The sequence below is a fragment of the Capsicum annuum genome, chromosome 7 (assembly GCF_002878395.1).
Source record: "Capsicum annuum cultivar UCD-10X-F1 chromosome 7, UCD10Xv1.1, whole genome shotgun sequence".
Lineage (NCBI taxonomy): Eukaryota > Viridiplantae > Streptophyta > Magnoliopsida > Solanales > Solanaceae > Capsicum > Capsicum annuum.
The window spans coordinates 97,579,325-97,592,840 of NC_061117.1; positions in this window are offsets into that span (position 1 = coordinate 97,579,325).

Consider the following 13,516-nt stretch of genomic DNA (forward strand, 5'->3'; position numbering starts at 1 on the left):
GACCATCACAACGAGGTAGTATGTCCTTTCTTCAGGCCAGCTTACGATGGACGATCTGATGGACTGCCGAACTTTTAATAGACCATCGATTCGACCGTCGCAGCCCCCGTTCAAAATTTTTTTACCCATTTTTGAAGGGATATTTTGGTATTTTCCCCTCTTTTAAACCCTCCTATATATTCTATGCGAAGCACCTGCCTTATTTTCCCATCTCTAAGACTAATGAGCTAGGGTTTTCTCCTCAAAATCAAATCAAAACAAAATTCTTCTCCAAGGAATCTAACAACTCACCATGGATTCTTCAAATTGAGTTGAGATTCATGATACCTAAGTCAAGTGTGGTAAGAACCCTTTCTTTGTAGGATTAGAAGAACAGTTTAGAGAAAGCTTGTTCATCTAATGTCATAATCTAAGGTATGTGGGGTTTCGAACAAGGGTAACCCTTTCACCCTTGCGCCCAAAGGCTTATTTACATCATGATTTTCCTAAAATCTATGAGGTTTTACATGAACTTGAATTAAAGTTTTTCACCCATTATTATTGAATGTATTATCTTGATATTTCTTATGAATTAAGAGTCAAATGGCATGATTTCTGCATGTTTTATTGAGAATTTACAGCTGGGTATAAACCCCACGATTTTACTTCTTGAAAATCTAATATTTGCAATGTTTGAGATATTGAAGCATATGACTATATTGAGATTTTGAGATAAATTGCTGAAATTCTCAGATTTCCTCATGATTTATGAATCTATATGCTATACATTATGCTTTTAATGAGCTTTAACTTGAAATTGAGCTATGGGTTAGTAAGCCCTATTTGGGACTTATGAATTTGTGAACTCTTGTGCTATAAGCTCCCATGATTTGAGAATTTTGAGATGATTGAGAAATGAATTGACCTAATGGTCTGAGAGCTTTGAAATGCACTTCACTATATGAGATTATTGATTTGATTATTGGGTACGTGGTGAACTATGAGATTATTCTAAAAGTGGATTTTTATGAAATGAGCGTAGATAATCAAAAGGGAGTAGTATTTAGCATCGAGCGGGTAAGTTACTATGATTTCTTACCCCAAAACTACATGCCACCATAGGTTGAGCCTGTGGCTGAGTTTGTGATTATTGGGCCTAAGGCTTAGTTGATATTGGGCTCGAGGCCGAGTTTCATTTAGTGATCACTATACCTAGGTTATACTCCCTGGCAAGAGTATGACACTCCTCTCCAACGTGGGGTCTCTTTCTTAGGAGGACAAAACATTAGACTCCATGTAGCTCGCATGGTTTATGTCAATTACGAGAACTTCCCTTGCCTTTCAAACTTGAGATCATCTAATTCCTTGGAAACCAAAGTATTTTTCCTCCTATGAGCTATTTTCCTACTAATGACGTTGTAAAATGCTTCCCTAGCTAAAGTATTCCCTTGATATGAATTGTCTCTTCAAAAGAAAGTGTTTTCCCTTGATTTGGTATTTTCCCATGAAACCTTGAGATGAGTTATTTTCACTAAACTAGAGTATCTTCATTTTGAGATTGAATGATTTCCCTAAAGATTGAAATGACATATTTTCCTAAAGTGAATGAAATGCCTTCAAGTATGTTTCAAAGTGATATGATTCCGAATTCCAAGTATTTGAGTTTAAAAAGAGTTATGAGATCTTAAGCACAATGAAGTTTTACTCTCCTTGAGGCATATAAATGAGTTGATAGTATTGTTTAAAACCCTTTGGTCTTGAGTATTGAGAGTAGGAGAAGATTTCTGATTTTAAGGTTAAAGAATGATGACTCACGAGATTTGTGATATGTGCCTCATCTTACATGATTTATAAGCTTTATATTTGATACTTGTTCAAGCTATGTGAGTCATCCTATATTGAATCCATGAAGAAGCTTGATACTATTTTATACATGTGCATTCACCCACATATACTCAGTACATTCCCAAGTACTCATCCACATATACGTCTATGTGCTACATTATCTCATAATGTAGGTACAAATTGTAGCTTATGTACTATGTCCGATCAGTTCGCAGCGTCCAGTTGGTAGGTGACGAGTCCTTTTGATTCAAGGGCTCGTGTTAGTGATACGATTGAGATGAGTGGTATTTCTTTTTTAGTCTATTGAGGACAGGAAATAAAGTAATCGAGAAGACAGAGAATTTTTACATTGGTTCGGATCACTAGTGTGGTGCTTATTCCAGTTCCCTTGTGTTTTGAGGGTTTTCTTTAGAGCTTGATGTGAACTTTGGGTTACAACATAAATCGAAAAGTTCTAGATCTCAATCTTTATTTATCTAGATCTTGTGACCCATCCACAACTAGTATAATTAAGTGAATAACTCAATTTATTTCTTTTTCTAACTATTGTAAACTAAGATAATTACAAAGCTTTGAAAACACTAAAAGATGAGACAAAGTTATTTCTTGTGAAGTTTAGTGAGAATTATTCTTTCTTTAAAGCCTTTATTTAGTCTTCATCTTCTGCTAATTATTTACTCTTAAAGGAAAACCCAAGGGATTTCTTTCAATCTAGGATTTGTATAGATTTCTTTATTGAGGACTCATACCATTAGCATATCTATATTAGATATGTCCGTGCGCGTGCTTTGTAATTTCCATTCCTGGATCGATAGGTTATATTCATACACGTCTGTATCAAATATGTCCATGTAGGAAATTTGTTCTCTTTTCTTACTTGGTCTTTATGGAATCTTGCCTTGAACTAATTTTTTCTTTCAATTGCTCTTCGACTCTTGATATGAAATCTTTATTAATTGCTACACATGTGAATATTTTTTATTCAACATTTTAAGCTCTTTCAAGATCTGTGAATCTTTGATTTGATTCTTTTCATCTTAGTCTGAGATCTTCAGTGATTGCTCCCTATTTTCTGATCCCATACATTGAGGTCCTCCAAGTATGTCCTGGATATTTATATTGTTAGTTTGCCATTGGAAAAATATTATGTGATTACAGGAGGCTAGTCCTCCCCATTTTTGATAATGACAAATAAATAAACATTAATTAACTTTCCTATTGGTGCGACTCCACCTGACTGATAGTTGGCTCCCCCTTTCACGTATCTCCCCCTGCTGATAGCTCCTCCTGACTCATAGCTACTGATGTGTGGAATTTTTTGCCACTTGGCATAATCACAAAGAACAAGCTATCAGGAAAAATAAATAGTCAAGCAACACAGACAAATATATGTAGGATATGCATGTAATGTTCACACAAAAAAAATAAGAAAAAGATTTAGTTAGGATGGGGGTGGGAGATAGTGCCCCTGTTATAGATCCAAAGAAAAGAGGAAAAACCCCCTTTAAATGAAGATTAATTTTAAGAACAAAGTCATCATTTCTTGAGTAAATAGTTGAGAATTTTATGCATGTTGTGACAAAATCTTTCATAGGAGCATTCCACTTTCTTAGAGGAATTAGAATAATAGTTCTGGACTAAAATAACAAGCTCATAATGGGACGACTTGGTTTCTAACTTAGTGGAGTTTACTTGCTTGAATAACTTGTTGAAAATTTTGACTCCTTCTTGTTTAAGGCCATCCAGAGAAATATGCATTTCCCTATGTCTGTATTAGAGTCCTTTACTAGCTGCAACAACTTTAAAATCGACTCCTAAAGACCAAGCATTCCTTCCTGGATACCTTTCAGTATCTCCATAACTTTTCCATGTCCAAAAACACTATAAAAGTAGGATTAGCAGACGATTTACGTGAGTTGTGAAGATCAAACCTTTATTTTATAGAGTCCTTTCTACATTCTTCATTACCAACCAGAGCATAGCCCATGTTGGCATATGTTTAAGAGTTGAAGGTGGAAGAGACTTAAACTATTGGAAAACCTAAAAGATCAATGGAATAATAGTGTAGAATTTGACCAATCAACAACCCATTAAACAAGCTTGCTGAAGCATGAGTATCAGCCGCACTTTCTAGCATGTATTCACAAAACCACAATGCCCAATTGATTAAGTATTTCTTAATCATCCAATATAAAATAAACACACCTCTAGAAGTTACATTGCTTAAAGATCCTTTTAGCAGAATTGAGGTAATAGCAATTATAGGCTAGAATTCTATGCTTGAAGAACAGACAGAGGTCTAAAATTGGATAGATTCGCCTCAAGTTCGGAACTACTTCTTTCACCTCCTCAAGACTGACTTCAAAATTCTCGGGTCAGGTGCTATTTATAAAAGTAACCATTCTAGAAAACTTAGTATAAATAATCTTTTCAAATAGAAAATCATTCAAAATAGTTCTTATCCTTATCACTAGGGTTTCAAGTTCCCCGCTATCTTTATAAATATAGAGATTTGTATAGAACATTCTTATGGGATCCTAAAAAACTTATGATCCACTTAGACAAAAAATAATAGATCCTGAGATTTAAATAAAGAAGTTACATGGAAATGAGATTTCTTCAATTAGTAAAGATTAACAACCCTACCAGACACTGCTGGGGGACTCTTAAATGACACAAATTTCTTTAGATAGGAAGCAGTCTAAAACTTATGCATGTCTTCTAGAGAAAGATTTTCTAGAAAGTTAGAGCGAGGTTTTTTTCGAGACAAATTTGAGACAAAAGAGGTATGTTTTGTAGGGTCAGGAGAATGAAAGGAGTGAGAAGAGTCTTCTTTAGAGAAACCAGCAATGAGAACTAGTTCTTGATTATTAGAAAAACAATCGGTAGGAGTTTTATCGAGGTTATCCATAAATTTTATTTTTGTCAGGGGGAGGAAAATGAGAATAACTAATGGGAGATGAGTGGAATAAAAAGATAAAAAATTAGATTAAAAATTGGATTTAAATATGTATGATAGAAAGGAAAGGACACAATCCTTAGGAAGATAAAAAGGCAAGAAAACTTTTGAACAAGGGAATGGAAAGGAAGAGAAGGGACAGTAATTAATAAGATGAGGATAATGATTAGAGGATGCCATGTGAAAAGAGGGAAAAATATTATGCACATAATTAAAAGATTTTTAAAGATGGTTACATGCCAATCAAAAATTATTAAAGTAAATAATCCCAAGATTTTTTATAAGAAAACAAAAATGTTCTTCAAGTAAGGTTTTTATAAATTTAGTAGTAAGTTGATTTTCTGAATCAACAAACTTGACATAAAATAACCATTCTCAACATGATAATGAATAAAATAATGCTTAATAAATATATATTCTTAGCCCGAGAGTGATGCACATTATATTTAGATAGGCTAATAGTACTAGTGTTTCCACACATATAATTGGCATAGATTCAAACAATAAATCAAAATCAAGTAATTGATGTATTATCTAATAATATCTGAGTACCACAGTTGCTAATAACTATGTATTTAGCTTCAGTGGTTGAGAATGTAATTGAATTTTATTTCTTGTTATGCCTCTCCAAGAATTTGTCAAGCACCGCTAGTGCTCTTTTGGTTATTTTTATCATGTACAAGGTTAACATTTGAATATCTAATTAAATTAAAGTTTGAGGAGTTGTGATGAATGGTGAATTTAACACTCATTTGCACTCAGCATTCGTGCACACTACTATGATTTAAATGTATGAATGAGAAAATTTTTTGGTATAATGCACCATTTTCCATATATTGTAGGCATACATGTTATGAGAAAATAAAATTTGGATTTGAGATGATACAGATCAAATGAAGAAAAAAAGTGCAGCTAGAAGACCTGAAATAGAATATCAGCCTTAGTTACCACAACCGCAACCGCGAACAGTCAAGCTAGGTCAAATGAAGACAATCGTGGGGATCCTAATACGATTTAGGAGGCCACAATCTCGGTAATGAGGGATTATGCCAAAGGGAAATTTTGTAAAGTATCAAACCATTTCTCATTTTTGGGGGATTCTAGAGATTCTTATCCTATACTTAGTTTAGGGTTTTTGTATTTACTTGGAGCTTGGAGAAAAATTTGTAATAATTTTGAGATAAGAAGACATTAGAGTGACTCCTAAGTGAAGAATTGGCAAATCCCATTGAGGTTTCATTGGAATTTAATATGTGGTTTGTATTATTTTTATTTTTCATGACTATTTGATGGAAACTTTGGTCTATTTTTGTTTATTATCTTTATGAGTTGCTAGTTCTTCCTCTTGGGATTATGTTAGAATAGGTTACAATTGTGTGTGGGCTGTGATGTATTTGTGTAGATTCTAGTTTGTTGATGACGGGTTTCACTATTGCTTGATTTAATTAGTGGGGATTTGTGGGTGAAAACCTCAAACACCCAAATGAGTTTGTTGGTGAAAACCTCAAACTCTTGAAAACTCACATCATCCTCAGAGGGAAGTGGCTGAACTTTGTAAACCCATGGAATCCTTGAAAGAGGGCTATAGGGGAAAAAAGCAATAGTAGATAATAATGGATACAGTTTATTATCTTTTGCTATCTCAGAAATAAAGGTGAATAGAGAGTAGACTATGTTTTGGGCATTTTCCTAGAAATAGGGATGACCAATTAAGGTATTGGGTGGCTTTAATTGACACACTTGTTAGGTACTCGAAAGAGTCAATGAGTGATATCTTTGAGGGTTTGTTGACAAAATAGCCTCAAAGACTTTAAACCTAGCCTACCACATCATTAACGATAAGAATTTGCACCGAACCACCATATTCCCATACATAACTTGCTCCTAGGAAAGCATAATTCCAAGATCCATTTCTAATTGTTTACTCTTTAATTATTCTTAATCTTGAGTTAGTCTTTTAGATGGCCAAATTAATTATATCTTTGAAAAATAAAAAATCCCAAAATATTTGTATCCTAGGTTTGAACTTAGTAAGCACTTTTATTTCGAACTTACTCATTCGCCACTCATATTGTTTCTCATGGATTAGACCTCAACTTTTGTTGGGTATATATTGACAATGACTGCTTTGCACTTAAATTGATGTGTAAGTTGAGCGTTATCAATAAATAACACTGTTGTAGGGGAACAATTTGGCCTATTTAGTTAGTTTAAAATTTTAACCTACTAGGTTTAATTCAAACTTATAAATATTTCTATGTGATTTTCTGTTATTTCTTATGTTAGGTAGATTTTGATTTTTTGGCTTGTTACTGTGGCATCTTGGGGATGTGTATTTGATGGTTGAAAATCTTATCTTGATGATCCATGTCCATATTGTGAAGGACCCCACTTTTGGTGAGATTATAGATATGCTCCCCGGAAAGAGATGTATGTACCATCTCGATCCTATTGGGAGTATGATTGTATTTTGTGTGGTGGTTGGGATGGACATTGGATTTACTGTACAAATGACCCATCCCCTTGTTATGTTAACCCAAATACTAGTTCTTCAAATGAGTTTGATAAGTCTCATGATGCGATAAAAGAAGAACAATATTTCGGGTACAATAGTTTTGAAGCAATGCGTCAAACTCTTTTGGATTAAGCAACAATATTGGAGGAGGAAGTGCATGACTGCATTAATCCATGGAAATTGGAAAGAAGAGTGAAAAAGAATAAAAATTCGGTGAGAGCACCAATTTTCCAAGTACAATGAATACACCCAATCTTTAAAATGAGGAGAATAAGGAAAAGATATCAAGCCATGTCATGGACGGCGAGCTTGATATTGAAGAACCCTCAATAGTTTCCCAACCAACCAAACCAAACATGAGAGATAATGCCAAGATTGAGGAATGGTACTAGAGCCTAAAGATAAAGCCAAACAAATTCTTTATGAAGGCTCTAGTTTATTTTGGGTTGAGAATGTCGAAAAGCATACGACTTTGAAATTAGGAAGAAGATTTCACTCAAAAAACTTTTCAATATTGTGCTTGGTGGATGTGATGAAAGTCGAACCACCCAAGCAAATGATGAATTTTGGAAAGGAGGAGAAAAATCCCTATATTTTAGAGTTTGTCATTCAAAAAGGCAAAAATGAATCCCCTCACTTGAAGTCCAATAAATACAAAATGCGATGTGTAACAAGTGGGTACTTGATGTTCTCACCAATACCCAATGATCCTACTCAAAAATTTAATGTAAATTAGGTAAGAGATTCTAGTCTCCATAGTGGCATGATAAAAGTATCATCGTAGCACTCTCGCGTTATCCCTAAGTGCCATAAAGACGTATTGATCAAAAGTTGGAGCATCGATTCAAATCCTCTAAGTGGACGCATAAATAATGATTAAATAGACATCTTGCCATAATGTTAAACCAAGCACTTGATCGGAGGCAACCTATCATTTTCAAATTTACATTATTTATTTTTTGAGTAAGTCACAAAATTTTAATGCTTTGTAGATACTTTAGACAGTTTGAAGGCCAAAAATAGGGACAAACCAAGTTTAAAAGTGTGGAAGCCATATAGGAAAATAGGACAAAACATGATAGTAGAATGCCTAAGATACCGTGATCTAGGCTTGAGGATCGTTATTATGGTATCTCAGTCGTGCTGATCTTACCACGATCACAACTCTTTTTCTAGCTTTAAACATAGTTATCATTGCAATTTTAGGGAATCCTTTTACCTTTCGTATACTTTTGTGTTATGAAGTGAGGTTACTATAGTATTGTAGTGAGGGATGTGGCCATGCACCTGTGAGTACTTATTGGTTTGTGATACTTGAATTTAGTGCACACGAAGCATGGAAATTTTGTGAATTGATTTCTTTCATTTTTAGTTTTCTATTTCTTTTAATAATGTTATTTGGTGAGCCTTTTCGTATGATAGATTGAGTGACAATGCTCTTAATAAAAACTCATCTTGGTTGGGTTTTGAACCGCAAATGTAGGGGAAGTCAGAGTACCAGTAGCATTGGGGCAGTAAATGCAAGGGAAGTCTAAGTACATGTGGCATTTTGGATTTGGGATTGCACTTGTATCGATGGTAAAGTCTGAGTAGCCATATGGTTTTCCCGTATGAAAGACAAAATATGAAATAAAGGCTTAGGCTGGCACCATAATTAGAAAATTATGCGTGGTGCAAATGCATAGAAAATATCCCTTCTGTCAAAAAATTTTCCAAAATCAAGGGCATAGACGTGAGCGAACTTGTATCAATAAATTTCCTCTTTTTAAGACTCCCAATTTTTGGTTTACAAAATTAGGTAGATACTTCACTTTTATCCCTAGCGGGAGGGGCAATTGAGCCCTCGAGATGATTTTACATGCCATCTGCCATGAGCTTATTTGTTTGAATCTCATGTATACTTGTACCATCTAGAACTTGCTCCATTACTCTATCAAGGTTAATTTTGATTATTATTGGTTCGTGAGATGATCCTATGCCATCTTTGCAAACTTTGAATTCCACTCTAACCTAAAAGGCCTACCCATGCATAAATGTTATCCCAAGTCACCCACTTTGAGCCTTTGGACCTTTTTGTGGTAAATACTTTTAAGCCGTAAGCCATTCAATTTTTATCCCTCTTTTGAACCCTACCCTTCTTGAACCTAAAAATGCAACTATAGGCTAAAAGCCTATGTCAGGGTGGTAAAAATTGAAATAGGTAGCTTTGGTTCACGAGATTGTATGTTAGTGCCTACGAGCTAAATTTTGAGAACAAATGAATAGTAAAAAGAAGGGAGCCAAGAAAGAAAGTAAAAATATGAAATATACAAGTAGGCACATGTGTAAAAAGTGATAGTAAGAGAAGTTGCCCATTGTCAAAAGTTGGATGAAAAAGTGTAATGTAGATGTTCAAGGAGGGTATCGCCACTTTGTTCCTAAATGATATCCTACCCTACCCTGAAGCCTCATTACAAGATCAAAAAGCCCTTCAAAATCTCCAACCAAGTGTATTCATTAAGGATTCATTGGAATTTAAAGTGTGGTTTGCATTCCTTTTATTTTTCATCGACTCTATTTAATGGAAACTTTGGTATATTTTTGTTTATAATTTTTATGAGTTGCTAGTTCTTTCTCATGGGATTATGTTAAATAGAGTGAAATTGTGTGTGGGTTGTGATGTATTTGTGTAGATTTTAGTTTGTTGATGATAGGTTTAGCTATTTATTGGTTTAATTAGTTGGGATTTGTGGGTGAAAACCCTAAACACCCAAAATGGGTTTGTGGGTAAAACCCCAAACTCTTGAAAGCTCACATCATCCTTTAAAGAAGGTTGTGGTGAACTTTTTGAACCCATGGCATCCTTGAAAGAGGGCTATGGGGTACAAAGCAGTAGTGGACAATAATGGATGTAGTTTACTATCTTTTTTCTATCTTAGACGTAAGGGTGAATACAGAGTAGACTATGTTTTCAGCATCTTCCTAGAAATAGGGATGACCAATTGAGGTGTTAGGTGGCTTTAATTGACACACTTGTTATGTACTTGAAAGGGTGAATGAGTGACATCTTTGAGACTTTGTTGACAAACTAGCCTCAAGGACTTTAAACCTAGCCTAACACATAATTAATAATTAGAATTTGCACCGAATCATCATGTTCCTATGCATTACTTGCCCCTAGGAAAGCATAATCCCAAGATCCATTTCTAATTGTTTACTCTCTATTTATTCTTAATCTCGAGTTAGTCTTTTAGAAGCTAAAATATAATTATATCTTTTAAAACATTCCAAATCCCCAAATATTTGTATCCTAGGTTTGAACTTAGTATGTACTTTTACCTTGAACTTACTCATTCACCACTCACATTATTCCTTGTGGATTCGACCCCGAATCTTATTGGGTTTATATTTAAAAGGACCGCCTTGCATTCAAATTGACGTGTAAATTGAGCGTTATCAAGTCGGGCTACCATAGTATAATGTCCCGAGTCTCATGAGATATCAAATAATCTACTTTGCTACAGTTAAATGTGGCTCGTTGGTAGCTAACTAAAATATTTCACAATTACATACGCTGAACATGAAGTCAGGTCGACCAGCAGTCAAGTCGAGTAAAGGGCCAACCATTTCTCTGCAGGTCTTTTCATCCATATGTTTTTCCTGATGTGTGTGAGTCAACATTTGTTAAAGGAATCATAAGTGCTCTAAAAGATTTCCCTCATTTTATGCCAAACATTTTGATGAGTTCCTTTGTGTATTTTGTCTGAATGATAATGGTCCCTTTCAGAGATTGCTTCACTTAAAGAACCAAGATGAATGTAAGTTCTCCCATGATACTCATTTCAAATTCTCTATTCATAATATTTACAGAATTCTTACACAAAGTTGTGTTACGATGTCATGCCTCAAATACCATCAGGGAGAACAGGCACCCATAGTCGTGAAAGCTGGAGAGAACCAGTCCCTAACTTTGTACTTCTCATGCATATAGCTATTATAACCAAAGTTTTTGCCATACATGGATATAATGCATTGATGATAAAAATTACAAGCCCAAGACTATACACACCAGACTTGGCCGTTGGGGCCATAACATCTAAATGATAAGACATTATCATACTTAAGTTTACATTGGTCTACAAAGCCTCTAAAATATACATAGACACCTAGTTAAGGTCGAGACAAACACCTCCATGCTCTTAATTTTTGTACAATACAAAAATATATAAAACAGACTCGAAAAGCCCCGAATCAATCTGGAACTCACCAATAGCTGCTAGATATCCTAGGCTCCTACAAAGCAGGTGTATTAGCTAAAACACCTATGATTGCAGCATGAAATACAGGTCTCCCACAAGGGGCATCAGTACAAAAATATGTACTGAGTATGTAAGGCTGAAGGTAACACACATGATACAAGAGCTCAATAGAAATAAGATATAAGTGTATAAATAGTGTTAGTGGACCCCCTTTATATATACTTATAGGATCAGGTACATTACATTCTTTTCTACATCTTTACTCTTCTTACTTCATGATATTTGTAAGCCATATAATGCAAATGACCAGATGATCAGTGGTAAATAGATGAATCCGGATCGGCCTATGCTAGGCTTACATCCCTGAGCTTCCACCCACATATAAACATCAGGATCAGCCCATGCTATTCTTACTCCCCTGAGCTGCCATCCATATATAAGGTATCGGGATTGGCACATGCTAGGATTATGTCTTTGAGCTGCCACCCATTTAATTATAATTTGTGACACTTAGTTAATTTAGCCTTTGAGATTATTACTTTGGTGTTCATAACTCTTGGGACCTTTGAATAATAATCTACCAATAAGAGACATGTGAATAAAAACTTATGCAATGAAAAAGAGGTATGGAGTAGATTGTACACGGATGAAATATTCAGGAGCTGAAAATAACATACACGTCTTATTTGACTTAAAGGAGAACTCTTGAGACTTGCTAGTGAATGTAAAAAGGCAGACTCAATAATAAGCATGTGGTGAGGCATTTTAATAAATTGGGGAGTGGGAACAAGGTTATTATCTAGATGGCAGATATTGTGCTGCTATTGGGTATTACTTACTACAGGAAAGCTTTAGATCCTTACATTGTACCAAAAGTTCTTGATTTCATGCCAAAGAATACGACATAGAGTGGCCTTACATGCCTGGTCGTACAACTCCGATACTAACCAAACTTGACTTCCCTCCTTTTAGATTACTTATCTACATTAAAATATCTGGTAAACTAATATTTGCAACCAACTAACACATTTTGGCTACTTAACTTCACCAAAATAGTAGTCGCGCAGTAAGCCCTTAATTTAATAATCAAGGGTGCTATTTAACCCTTTTCTCCTGAAATTACATCTATATACTTACAGAGTTCTGTATGATCCCCCGAAACAACTTTAACTTTATTACACCCTCCAAAATGGTATAAAAAATAGAGTGAGTAATAAACATGTACAACAAGTATCTCGGTGATGTACCGCCACACCTTTCTTCTATATTTTAATACGAACTAATCACACCTTTCCCCAACATCAACCAGGAATCCCCCAACATATAGACACAAAAAAACCAACAAACAACCTCAAATGTCCTTTAATATAGCAACCAAATGTTGAACTCACCATCCCTTGAGTTCTTAACAACAATATATATGCAATCCTTTACCAGTACATGTTTATAGGAAAAGGGCAAAAATAGACAGTAGCTATACCTTAATTTCTGTGGTAGTTTAGTCTCTTAATATGTATCTCTTCAATATAAAAATATCTTCATATATAAATCAAAAGAGAAAAGAGAAATCCCTTCATAACTAAGAACAATGGTACTACCAAACTTATATAGGGTTTTTCTATAATTTAATGATGAAGAACATAATTCTCATAGTTTCCTTATGATAATCTCATGACTTTTTCACTTACCTTTAGCTTGGAAGGAAGGTAAATCTCAAGTACCCTAGTAGAATAAGGCTGCTGTATAGCTAAGAGAGAGCAAGAGAGAAAACCTATAAAGATATTTTTTTGTCTAATTTAAAATGAGCTAAAGGAGCTGATTTCAACCGATTTAAAGAGAGCTTCTCTTGGCCGACTTTCTTGTCCATTTTTTGGCCATACTTTATCAAGTAGGTGATGCACCTACTTTCCTATTATATTGGGCCTTTGCTGCCCATTCTCCTCCCTTTCTCTCCTTTAATTTGGGCCATAATTAATTCAA